At 36.2% G+C, this 14,361-nt stretch overlaps 1 protein-coding gene across 4 annotated transcripts in view; it reads left to right on the forward strand.

The window, feature by feature from the left end:
- TFEC (transcription factor EC) overlaps window positions 1-14,361 on the forward strand; it is a 141,438-nt gene that overhangs the window by 64,593 nt on the left and 62,484 nt on the right. The window lies entirely within an intron of this gene.

Here is a 14,361-nt window from a genome sequence, read left to right on the forward strand (position 1 = left end):
TCTTATTTTAATCAAGATTTAGAAATTACCATTTTTGTTCATGATAACTGAAGCAATTTCCTCTTCCAGTTTAATATTCTTGGATATTTACTAAATTGGACTGATTTAACATTTTGTTGCATTTTATAAGTTATTTTATGAATAAATGTTAATTTCTGTTTACATCTTAGCAATATATATGTTATCGGCTTTTAAAGGTAAGAAAATATGAGTTCTGTTCATAGCTGAATTAACACCAGAAAGTACTTTAGTGTATGTTATTTTTCCAGCACTAATTATTCTGTTTTTTTTTTTAAATAAAGATTTGGATTTGAAAAGTTTGTGTAGGAGATGTCAAATATCCACCAATAAATTTTTATAGTAATAGTTTTCAATTGTAATAACTAATAGAGTTGTAGTAGAGACTTGGATTATCTATACATCTGTATACATACACACATATGTACACATCTATTTTTTATATATTTGTGTATGTGAATTATATTCCCATACTGTCTTAAAATGTTTCACTGGGAATAGACATTTTGAGAAAAAAAACATGAAGTAATCTTGAATTCATCTTGGGTAGCTTATTAGTAACTTATTTACTAGAAACTTTATTTAACATTGATACCAAAATAACCTTCACAATTCTTCCCTATTCAGAGACAGTGTCAACAAAGCAAAGTGAAACAGAATGTGGGGTGTATTATCAAGATTATTCAGACCATTTTGCTTTACTACTATTTTAGATGAATCTGAGTGTAGCTTTACATTTTCAAGTCGCTTTTGAATGAATAGTAAATCTTTTTACCTTTTTTTGGTAGAAACTACCTTGAATATGCCGACTTTGTGATCTCCATTTTGAGAATAAAAAGTCTTTTTTAGCTATCAAACAAGTGGAGTGTATATAATTTCCATGTTGTTTATTCCTTTGATGTTGATTATTATTGTTATTTAAAAATTTTTCAGTTTTATTACAAAACAGTAGAACAGTTAAGTGCATGAGTATATTTTATTGAACTGAAACTTGGAGCTGATGTCAAAAATGAAACAAGCTGAAAAATGTTTCTTAAGCGTCAACTTAATTTTAATGACTATGGCACAAGGTTTGTTATAAGTTCTAGATAACCAAAATAATTATGAGACATTTAAATATGATGCACATATATAGCATAAGTGAAGTTTTCAGAAACTGTAGTAATTGACACTGTGGAAGTAGGGAACAATTTTGAAAACAGTGGTTTGAATAGTCGAAAAGGAGAAATAAGGAAAGGAGAAACTGAAAGAAATATTCTTACACAATGGTTTCAAATGAATTAATAAAACATGATTCAAAGGGGATAATGATAGATACTGATACAACAATAATCATATTATACATGTGGAAATGCAATCATTAAACTCTTTGTAAATCAACATACAAATAAAATTATCCAAAGTTTATTAGACATGCCATACTCTTCAAGGAGATGTTTAATTAACTCTTTTAGTATAAAATATTGAATTAAGCAGTGGAATGATAGCAGATCTTGAAAGATAATGTTTACAAATAGCACAGTGCAAATTTTACACTCTTCGGCAAACAAAATAAAACAAAACAAATGTAGAGTGCAAATTATAGTTTCTGCTCAGATTTTGCTGAGCGGGTTTACTAAGATCAGGAAGAGTCTGTGAGGCACAGAGCTGAGGAAAGCATTAAGAACCACCAGTGACTTCCAAAGCATGAGCCAGTCATAAGAGAAGAGCTTAACAATAGTCTTATAGAAAAAGACTATTTCTTTATCAAGAAACTAATGTATAAAAATATTCCTTATTTTCTTGTGAGCTACCAGCCAGTTAAGGAGTCTGTGGGTTGGGGTGCAGGTGTTTGGAGACATATCAAGATTTGGCAGACATCACTTTGAGAGCTTAGTGGATAGATAATTATGTGATTCCATTAAATTGTATTTATTGGAGCATGGGAAGTCTGGATGCTTACTCATTAGCAAAAAAAAAAAAAAAAGAAGAAGAATGGTATGAGAATGTATTACAGGTGGTTTATGTTAAACATCAGAAAAATTGAGGGGGTCTGTATTATTAAAAAGTGAAATAGTAAGGTTGTGGAATTTCCTCAGGTGACCAGTTACAGGAATAGGTTGGTCAAGGAGAGAAAGCCCTTGCTACGGATTTTGTAATTGCTCTCAGGATATAATAGGAGGTTGGGCCTAATGATCTTAAAGATCCATTAGGTTGCTGTTTTTCTTTTCATCTCTGCAGATTTGAAAGAGTAGGTAAGAAGTAAAAAAAAAAAAAAAGGAATCTAGGAAGTAGAGGTTTAGTTTTAATAAGGATTCCCATGCTCCCTTATGTTCATTCCTAACAGTTACCATGGAAGAGTATTTGCACATCGTCTCTTGCCTTTCCTGAAACACTCTCCACCACCGTACTAAAACAGATTGTGATTCACTTTCTGTGTTTTTCTACTGGGCCAGAGAATCCTTCTATCCCTCCCTTTCTTTCTGTATTTCTTATTTTGTGACCATGTTCCCAATACAGAAGTTCATATGCACATTAACAAATTAAGTTCTGAAAGATACTCAGCTTCCTTAGATGTATTTCCATACAAATAAGAATTTGAGCCAGGACTCTCTATCTGTTCAGTCAGATATTTCACTTTTATCTCCCCTTTGCCAAAAACTCATTCTATCTAACATCTTTCCCCACTCCCCCCCAAAACTAGACCAGTACCTACTACTTTGAAAATCTGTCTATAGGCAGGTAATGATCTCAGCTAGTGTCTGCAAGGAATATCTCAGCAGCTAAGATGTTTATAATGTCTGCTCCCTTTGATCCTGTGCAGACTTAAAAGGATTTGAACCTACTGAACAATCTGAGGTCTGCAATAGAAATTTTGTCAGCAGCATTTTTACCATCAAACTTTAAGTTCTGGCCAACTTTTAGGTTTCTCCTTAATTAATCTTAGGTCGAAAGGCATTGATCTTTTGGTCATATTCTCAAAAGTTTCTCTGTTTCCATTTAGACAATCACTTTTTCTCTTCTGTAGCTTATGATTGTCCTTCACGTGTACAAGGCTCTTTTCACATGATGTATGATTTGCTTTTTCCATCAGAATTATACCTACCATTAAAGATATTTCCCCTAAGTGTATTCTACCGTGTTTACATTCTCTATGCTCCCAAATTGTAGAATATCTATTGTTTTTATTGCAAACAACCGTGTTTTTTTTTTTTTTTTTTTTGTCTTAGTGACCTTTTGAACATTTATTGTGGACATGTAGGGATATAGTGTTTGGAAAACTCTGAGCGTATCCACTCTTAGGGTAGGAACAAACCAGTGGTGAGTCTTCCCAGTGAGGTGACTGATGACACCTTCTGGAGAAGGTAGAAAATGTGTAGTTTTGTCTTGAGCAATGACTTAGTTAATATCTATGCAAGTTGGGTAAGTTGAAGGTATATAAGTAGAGGAGTGTACCAGGTGTAGCACTAAGTTTTAAGGATGCTAAGATGCCAAAGATAGCATACCTGCCAATGAGCAGGTGAGGCATTTCAACAATTAAACACACTGGCAAGTTATAAAAGTATATATCAATTCCCTATGAGTCTGGGGGTTTGGGAAGGGTTCAAAGAACCCTTGAAAAATAATTAGCTATTCTTTAGGCAGGCAAAGGATAGGAGAAAAGCATCAGACCAAAGACTAGCATGTGCAGAGTTGTGAAAAGCATGGCACATTCAGGGGTCTTTGATTAGAGCTTGCGATCATTGTGGGGAATAACATAAAGTAGGGCTGGAGAGTTAAGATGGGGGCAGACCATAACTATGCTTTTAAGGTTTTAGGATTTTAACAAGAGGAGTAGCTTGATCTAATTGTGTTTTAGCTGGATATCTCTGGCCATTTGGAACACAGTTTGGGGGGATGAAAGACTAGAGCCATTAGTTTTAGATTTTGTTTATAGAGCACTCCTGTAACTGCTTTAAGAGAACAAGGACAAGTGTGTGCCTCTGGGTAATACTTTGCAAAGCGGTTGTACCTCTGGCAAGAACAGAAGGCAAGTGCTTTGCTAAAAATATGATAGAACCTACTTCATAAGAAAATCAAAGGTGGTGGACGATGTCATTTTCCACTGTAGAAATAACCACTGAAAATGAACATGGGTTAGCTCCCAAACTAGTGGGCCAAGCAAATATTTGCAAGTGATTCAGTGATTTCTTTGTGGTTGCTTGGTTTAGTGCTGAGAGAACACACTGAAATGGGAAGTCAGAAGTTTAGCATTTTTAGCTTGCTACTAACTTGCCATGTGACTTTGAATAAGTGTGTGTGTGTGTGTGTGTGTGTGTGTGTGTGTTTGCTGAATATTCTGAGTTGAATTAATATCTGGTGTGGAGAGTAAAAGGCTAGGGCTGGGACTGAGTGTGAAGGATGGGGGTCTGGTGGTGTTAAAGTTTAGGTCTCCTGTGCCTGAAAAGTAGTTCTGAATTCATGCCTGGGATATCAAACTTAGACTGGATGTGGGAACTCTAAGATTGGAAATCTAGGTCAGAGCCCAAAGGGAGGACCTCTCTCCTTCTCCCTATGAGATCCTTGATCTCACATTTCTGACAGATTTTCAGAGCATGAAATGGGCTACTATATCATATATCTGGCTTTCTCCTCCCCCCTGCTTCGATATCCTCTCCTAAATACAGCCTCAGAGGAGGCCTAGGACAGAGCTCTCAGAGCAAAATGAAGTAGAGAACAAAGCAACTCTTTGTGTAATTCAGGAGGTAACTTTTAATTTGCCTTTCTTCATAGGTCATGTCGATGTACTGCCAATTTATTCACATTTCTATTTGTTTCAAAATGAAATACTGGTTGTACTAGTAGTATCTAAATTCACCTATATTCAGTCTTACTGAGCATGTCCAATGAAATACATGACAAAACTTTTGACCAGTTGCTTAAAATGTATTTCTCTAAATACGAAACACATGAACAGCAACAAAATAGCAAGCAAAGATATTCTAGAATATGCTAGAAGGAAAGAATTTATAAAATAAATGCCTAAGCCAAACTCATATTCTACTTGGGGATAAAAAGGAGACTGACTGTTAACTACTTCTGCTTGAGTAGCAGTCATCTTGGAAGAGTTTGAATGAATATCAAATGCAGCTCTGTTGCATGAAGTCTTCTCTTCTCCAGTTGATAATAGCTAACATTGATTGGGCTCTCATCAGGTGCTAAAAACTTTGCATGTATCACCTCATTTGAGGCTGACAATACCCTTGAGGCTCTTATCTCCATTGTTCACTAGAGAAAAGTGAGATTTTTGAAAGATAGGTAAATTTCCCAAGGTAATCAGTGAGTAAGTGATGGGGCAAGGAGTTGGTTCTAGGTCTGGATGGTGCTTAGACCTAGGTGAATTATACAATCTTTTTTTTTTTTTTTTTTTTGGTCACTTTCAAATTTAAATTGTATCTTTGTTGTTCTAGTTCATTCATTTTGAACAAGATCCCATCTTTATTTTAGAGAAGGGGAAACAGTTCAAGGGAGAAAGGTTGGGGAAATCAGAAACCACAGCTATACTAAAAATGGTTTCCAGGCTTACACATGGATAACGAGGTTTTTGACTGTATTCGATTTGCAAAAATAGCAGTTGCAGAGGTAACAAGGGACCAGAATAGATGGCTCTATTTCATAAAAGAAAGGGGCAAAGTGAAAAGACTCATTAATGTTGAAGCAGTAGATGGATAACCAGTGACAAATATCAAGTAGATTTTCTTCAGTTTGGTCAGAGAAAGGTCATTGATTATTTTTGGTTAAACTGGTTCACAGAGGCCAGGTCTCTACTAAAAAAGGGAATTAATTGCTTCCATTTCCCACTAATTGCCTCAACATTTCCCTTTGCTTTGTCATTGGAGATTTGGTCAGAGAGGCAAAAAGTCAAAAGTCAGAGTGTGATGGAATCTACATAAAAAGGGAATCTGAGGAGACCAAATTATGGCATTTAGTGTAATAATTATAATGATATTTAGCATTTTTCCCTGGGAGTGCTGTGGATTTTTAGAGACCTTTTCAATCTTTAATCAGACCATAGGGCACATTTAAGAGAGTTCACTGTTTTTATTTCCATCTAGAGGATAAGGCATCACAGAGAGATGAACTGACCTCGGGCAAGTCTCCTGAGATGTTAATCCTATATGTTGGATTGCACCCTCCAATGTTGAGTTTTAGCTAGAAGCCTGGGCTCTTCCCAGAAGTATCATTCATTCATGCTCCTTCAGAGTCCTTAGGCTTTTTTTGCATGTTATAATCTGAGATTACTACCTCTATCAATGACAGAAAAATCACCCAAGGAAACCAGTATGAAATGGTCTTGATGTCACAACAGCTGCTTAGTTTTCAGTCAGTGGGTGCCATCTTCAATTAACAAGACCTTCTACTTTTGTTTTTGTTGACTGAACCGTCTTTGAAATCCTGTCTAGTTCTAAGTCCTTTAGAATATATGAATTTTGTGTTCCAGGCATTTTTTTAATTGTTTTGAAACCCAAAGTGGCAATAAAGGAAGTTGAAAGAACATGAGCTCTGAATATGATAGGTCAGTGTTTACTTGTAATACCTTCAGAAGCCCAATAGACAAATGTTTCTCTTTAGGAAGTCCCAAATCTTCAATATCAACTACTCTTCTTTGCTAGAAGAATGTTATTCTTTATTAGATATTTATTACATTATAGGCTCTTAGAAACATGGCGTATTAGAATGAGTGTAGGTTTTAAAAATGGTTAGGTTTTAAAACCAGCTCTGTTAAAACCAGTTGCTTGATGCCAGACAGATCATGTGATTTGACTGAAACTCAATTTCATGTGTAAACCTAATATACCTCATTGGGTTTCAAGATTATTAAATGAGAAAGTGACTAAGCTGGCGTTAAGCATAGAATGAGGACCTAGAAACTTCAGCCTATGCTTATTAGTGTTGTTATTAGAAATTATAAAGATATCAAATGATAAAACTATTATTTTGGGCAAGACTCAAAACAAACATAAGGGGCAAATATAAAAGAAGTCTAGTACTCTATAGAAATACTTTATTTGAGCAAGATGTTCTCACAGTTATGGTGAGCTTGAGCTGGACCATCTTCCTCTGGTGGGATGCCTGTCCATGGCAAGTCTTCCTTACTTTATCCTATTGAAAGTGCTTTGCTACCATTGTTATTTGGTAATCAGGACAATCCTGAGAATTGAGTAGTAGTAATGTGCCCATTGTATAGATAAGGTTATTTTACATACTGGGAAAAAAACTAACTCGCCAGAAGGTGCACAGCTTGTCAGTGAAGAGCCTAGGTTTGAAGCCAGGTGGGCTGATTCCAAAACCTGCAATCCCAACTGCTGCTCTAACAGTGTTTTTGAAATATCAGCCTGCAATTTAAAGTTGTCATTTGTGCAAGCTGAGAAATTAAATTGCCGTCACCCCCATTTTTAAATTAATTAAGGGGACTCTTATCATTTTTAATGTTTATGTATTTACTTTGAGGGAGAGAGAGTGTAAGCAGAGGAGGGGAAGAGAGTGAGGGAGAGAGAGAATCCCAAGCAGGCTCCTCACTGTCAGCACAGACCCCAATATAGGGCTCCATCTCATGAATCACAAGATCATGTCCTGAGCTGAAATCAAGAGTTGGGGGTTTAACTGACTGAGCCATTCAGGCGCCCCTAATTAAGGGGGTTCTTAAAGCTTATCCTTCTTCTGACAGAAATGGCTGTTCACACTAAAATGGAAAACCATTGTCAAGAGTGACATCTATGTCACTAACCCTACACTGGGTTCTTTTTAAGGGTTTTCATTTAATCTCAAAAAGTGTAACTAGCCTAATCCCTTGTCAGGACACGTGTCAGTCCTCTAACCAAACAATATTAGGAGCTGGGAATATGGGTCCTTATAGCTTCCATGATGCTTGTCTGTTGTCTGGCTCTCCCCCTGTCCCCTACTATAGATATCAGATACCCCTACCCTGATATCTATCTACTGTAGCTATCAGGCAGGCCCAACGAGGCTTTTCTCCCTGGTACTGAAGCAGAGGACCAACTCTGAAGAGAGCCCTAATTGTCAAACTAGCTAGTCACATTTTTGACTTGTTTCTATTAAACAGTGTAACTTAATAAAACTCCTTTAAAATATATAAACAAGGCACACCTACTAACACAGGAAGAGCTAAGACTATGTATACATGGGAAATCTGGTTTGACTGTTTTGATTAACGTGACTGCTCAAGTCAGTCAGAAAGTCATCACCAGTTAAGCAAACCATTTTGACAGATTTTTGGCCCACTGTGACTGCTTATTTGACTGGCTTGCCTGTCAGGTTGAAGTGGTCAGATTGACTGGAGACAGTCTAACTGGGAAATTTAACTTTGGAGGACGTGGGTGTCTGTATACCAGAATCTACTTTAAATAACTTTATTTGAAATATGTACCTATTTTCCTGGGACCAGTGAGAGAAGTTTGAAAGTGACACATTGCAGCATTTGACTTTCTAGAGTGAGATGTCTTGTCGCTTACTAGAGCTGGCAATATATTTATAGGCTACAAAACAATCCCATTTTTTCCCTATGCACATATAGAGTTCAATAAGATTGAAATTCTACCCTAACTTGGCCAAGTCTTAATAAGACATTGTACTCTTACTCTTCTGAAGGGTTAGTGATAGATATGTGACAGCAAATGACTTCTCAGATATCAGGATACCAATTCAGTCATTAGTGACTTGTGGTAAGACCACATTGACCTTGCCACTGATGGTAGTTGTTCTAAGAAGAATTATAAGAGAAAGAAAAAAATCAAAATAAAACACCAAACAAAACCCTTGATGAGATGCAAGAGAATCTGGTCGACATTATTATTTGAGCTGCTTTTTGAAAGCAAGCCCCTTTATACATCTATGCTTGTGTTACTTTTAGAAATTTACTTTGAAATGAGCTCCCAGGTTTGGGCAAGACAATACCGTAAGGATAGAAAGAATAATTTATTCTCACATGATAATGTTGGATTTTTTTTGCAATATATGAAGTTTATTGTCAAATTGGCTTCCATACAACACCCAGTGCTCATCCCAAAAGGTGCCCTTCTTAATACCCATCACCAACCCTCCCCTCCCTCCCACCCCCCATCAACCCTTAGTTTGTTCTCAGTTTTTTTTTATATATGAAATTTATTGTCAAATTGGTTTCCATACAACACCCAGTGCTCATCCCAAAAGGTGCCCTCCTCAATACCCATCACCAACCCTCCCCTCCCTCCCACCCCCCATCAACCTTCAGTTTGTTCTGTTTTTTTTTATATATGAAATTTATTGTCAAATTGGTTTCCATACAACACCCAGTGCTCATCCCAAAAGGTGCCCTCCTCAATACCCATCACCCACCCTCCCCTCCCTCCCACCCCCCATCAACCCTCAGTTTGTTCTCAGTTTTTAACAGTCTCTTATGTTTTGGCTCTCTCCCACTCTAACCTCTTTTTTTTTTTTTCCTTCCCTTCCCCCATGGGTTTCTGTTAAGTCTCTCAGGATCCACATAAGAGTGAAACCATATGGTATCTGTCTTTCTCTGTATGGCTTATTTCACTTAGCATCACACTCTCCAGTTCCATCCACGTTGCTACAAAGGGCCATATTTCATTCTTTCTAATTGCCACGTAGTACTCCACTGTGTATATAAACCACAATTTCTTTATGCATTCATCAGTTGATGGACATTTAGGCTCTTCCCATAATTTGGCTATTGTTGAGAGTGCTGATATAAACATTGGGGTACAAGTGCCCCTATGCATCAGTTCTCCTGTATCCTTGGGTAAATTCCTAGCAGTGCTATTGCTGGGTCATAGGGTAGGTCTATTTTTAATTTTCTGAGGAACCTCCACACTGTTTTCCAGAGTGGCTGCACCAATTTGCATTCCCACCAACAGTGCAAGAGGGTTCCCGTTTCTCCACATCCTTGCCAGCATCTATAGTCTCCTGATTTGTTCATTTTGGCCACTCTGACTGGCATGAGGTGATATCTGAGTGTTGTTTTGATTTGTATTTATTTCCCTGATGAGGAGCGACGTTGAGCATCTTTTCATGTGCCTGTTGGCTATCTGGATGTCTTCTTTAGAGAAGTGTCTATTCATGTTTTCTGCCCATTTCTTCACTGGATTATTTGTTTTTCGGGTGTGGAGTTTGGTGAGCTCTTTATAGATTTTGGATACTAGCCCTTTGTCCGATATGTCATTTGCAAATATCTTTTCCCATTCCGTTGGTTGCCTTTTAGTTTTGTTGGTTGTTTCCTTTGCTGTGCAGAAGCTTTTTATCTTCATAAGGTCCCAGTACATTTTTGCTTTTAATTCCCTTGCCTTTGGGGATGTGTCAAGTAAGAAATTGCTACGGCTGAGGTCAGAGAGGTCTTTTCCTGCTTTCTCCTCTAGGGTTTTGATGGTTTCCTGTCTCACATTCAGGTCCTTTATCCATTTTGAGTTTATTCTTGTGAATGGTGTGAGAAAGTGGTCTAGTTTCAACCTTCTGCATGTTGCTGTCCAGTTCTCCCAGCACCATTTGTTAGAGACTGTCTTTTTTCCATTGGATATTCTTTCCTGCTTTGTCACAGATTAGTTGGCCATAATTTTGTGGGTCTAGTTCTGGGGTTTCTATTCTATTCCATTGGTTTATGTGTCTGTTTTTGTGCCAATACCATAATGTTGGATTTTATGGGGAGAATGCATTGAGGTTATTGTCTGCTGTAAGCATATTTTTTTATGATCTGTTTTATGTTGGTCGAGTATCCTAATGTGTTTAACACTGAGAATTTGAAATATCCTGTTATTGTTTGAAAGACTTATTTACATGCTGCTCTTTAACCCTCCTAAAATTCTAACTTTTCCCATGGAAATGGAAATGTTTAGTAAATGTTCAGAACTTTGTTGCTACCTTATGTACTTCTATTAAATATATTCAATTATAAGATTAGATAGAAGTTAGAGCTACAATATTAGTAATGACATTAAAGTCATGGCACTTTTCTTAAAATAGCTTGCTTAATAGTCATATTTTCCCTTGTATGTCACCTGATGTATCATTCTGTTTTTTTAAAATTTTGTGATTAATATAGGGAAAGGAAACTACTTTAGTTTTGTTTTCAAAGTTAATACTTTCTAGTCATTTTATGATTAACTGTTTTTAGCAATAAAGCCCTTTGATCTGAGTAAAAGAGAGAGCTAAATCAAATCTCAGAGTTGAAAGCATGCTATAGAGACACCATTGGAATATATATTTAAATTTGATATTTTCTCTATATTATAGAATCATTATTAATAATGTTTCAATGATCAGCTTGATGCTTCAGAGTTTTTACACATTTAGGATTATTTCCTTAAGCTATGTAAATGTATTGCACAAATTTACCTCCTTGGTAGCAACTCATGTGAGTATCTGTTGTGTTGTTCCCTCCTCAGCACTAGGTATTAAGAATTAAGGCATATTTGTTAATTTGAAAGGCAAAAAGCTTTGCTTTAATAATTACTTCTTATGAGGAACAGAGACTCAGTAGTGATGCCAGTGAGGATTTGAACTTTTGTTTTGCCTCAAAGCTCCTAAACCTATCCTCTATTTTTACTTTGTCCTATGGAGAGAATTAGGCAGCTCACCTCAGTGGCTTGCTATGAAGATTACCTGAGACAAGGTAAACCAAGCTCTGTGCCTGACACAAAGCAATACTTACTATACTTACTAGAATTTATACCATTATTATGATAATTATTAGTATAATTTTTAACTTTGAAGAGAGTATAATGTAAGCAGATCTAGATTGATTTTTTTTAACTGTGCTGCTTCTATAACTTGGTTGACCCCTCTGAGCATTAGTTCATCAGTAAAATGCATGAAATAAGAGATTAGAATCATAAGGGACGAAATATGAAATCATAAAAGGGTTCAGTAGGTAAGAAAGTTCTCTGTTGATAGTAAAATACTGTATAAATGTAGTATACTGTGTCCTATTCATTCTATTTATTATCGTCTTTGGATTCCATGGCAGTTGTCTGCTTACCTTATAATCTTGTGGCTGTGTACTTAAAAATTCAGTTTCAATGACAAGGAAGACTCCCATAAACTGTGACAATAAGTTATTAAATTATAATAAGTTATTAAATGGTAGAAACACTTAGAAACCAAATTAGCTATGCAATGTATCACTGTACTTTGTTTAGTCTCATGGAAACATCATATTTAAAGTGAACAAATGTCCACCATTTAGTCATTGTAAGATTTTCTCCAGGCAGTAAGGAGGAAAATTAAAACCATGTCTGATGTTGCAGTTTTGGAAATGATTTCTCACTGATAAGAGGAAGCATGGTTGATAGACAGTATACTTTACCAATAAATCCTTTATGGTAGAATTTTTGCCACCACCAAGCAAGTGACCTGTAGTAACGATCAGGGAGGGACATTTATGGGAGTGTCGGCTGGTTTCCTTCAGTTTAGGGGCAGTGAGCAACTGACAGGAAAAAATGAAAACATAAAAGTTGACAGGGGCAGATTCTGGAGTACCTTGTTTAGGGGATTTCAGAGGATGATCCAGTGTCCTAAGCTCGGGCCCCAGCCTTCCAGCTTTCTTGCATTCTTACTCTTTGTACTTTCTCTTTGGTGTAACTGAGTCTTTTAATCCATTGGTTACTCCATCTTCTCACCTTTAGGCCTTTGTTCCCTTCCCCATGCAGCTTTTACTCTACCTATTTCAGTCAGCTCACACTGTGAGAGTCACTTCTTGCCCATCATTCTGTTATCCCTGAGCATCCTTGACCAGCGCAGCCTCTCAGCTGCACCTTAATCCTTAATTTAATCACACTTTCAAAATCCCCTTGTAACGTAGGGCTACATATCATAGGTTCTGGGGATTAGGATATGGACATCTTTGGCGAGGGAAGCATTGTTTTATTTGCCATGGAATAATTGAAAATAATTGGTAAAAGCTTAAAAAGACTAAAATAGTATATTTTTTAATTATGTACTTTTTTCCTTTTAAATTTCAATGAAAGAGTTTTATTTTAGTTGGTTTGTCTGCTCAAATTACAATGGAAAGAGAATCCTAGATCTTCATCTCTGAAGTTACAGTAAATATTTTCCACATATTCCAAAGTTACAATACTAACTAGAATTCTAGAACACTCAAGATTTTTATTCAGAATAAGCCAAGCTGAAAATAATATTTTCTGCCTTCCTCACCTCCTCCCTCTCCATCTACCTGTTCTGTCTCATGAAAAGGAGTTAGAGGTTTTCAGGAAAGAAACATTTAAGTAACAGTAAACATGATATAAGGAAATTAAATCTTCTCCTGGGAAAAAGGACTAAGACTCTTCAGAATTGTGTACATTTAATACACAGATCTAGAGACCAAAGCGTAACAAAGAATCTTTAAAAAAAAAAAAAAAAGGAAACATTCATCTAAAGTTAATATTTTCTGATGATAGATATCAAATGCAGCATTGCTCCATACTGGATAGAGAACCCAGATCTTGCACTATGTGATGGTTACAAGACAGGCAAAGCAAAACACAAAAACAAAATCATGAGCGAGCCAAGTCAAAGTTAACTAATCATGGGGAAGCAACTCCAAAGATTTTTCCACCAGAGTAGAATCAGCTGATTGATACTTGTATACAGATATAGGACACAATTTGTTTTCTAATAGTGGAGGCTGGAGTTCATTTTTATTATCCTTGTGAACTGATAATAAATACCTTGTAGTTGAAAGAATACCCTACTTGCAATCAGAAGACAAGAAGCAGAGTTCACTTTTTTTTTTTTTTTTTTTTTTTTTTTTGCCTGTGTGATTGTGACCAAGTCCGATAACCTGTTTGAGCTTTAGTTTCTTCATCTATGGAATGAGGACAAAAGTCCCTACTTCAACCATTGGAATGTTTGATTCTATGTGTGACAGTGACTACTATTATTCGGCATTCTGGGGCGTTCAATTAGTCCATGAGGTTCTGTGATCAGTCTTCTCAATGAATTCATGTTTCATGGCTATGTGCTTTCTATAACTCCAAAAAATTTAAGATGGGAGTGTGTTTCTTTGATTCTAAAGAAACATTGTTCTTCTGTGACAAGGAGAGGTGTATCTACACCTATGTACCGGAAGGCCTTTCCTACATGAAGGCATGATTACTTGAAAAATTTGATTAATGTAGATAAAGTAATAACAGATGCATTTAAAACACAAAGAGCCAGAGATCATCATATTTACTGGTTAGGTAAAACAAAGACAATGCAAATTTTACCTTTTTTTCCCAGAAATATGAATAACTGTAAAAATTAAGTGATAGAAATGTACGTATGAAACAAAGCCATTTTCTGCAGTTTGTCAATCAAAATGAATAATCTCAT

The sequence above is a fragment of the Neofelis nebulosa genome, chromosome 4 (assembly GCF_028018385.1).
Source record: "Neofelis nebulosa isolate mNeoNeb1 chromosome 4, mNeoNeb1.pri, whole genome shotgun sequence".
In the NCBI taxonomy this organism is placed as follows: Eukaryota; Metazoa; Chordata; class Mammalia; order Carnivora; family Felidae; genus Neofelis; species Neofelis nebulosa.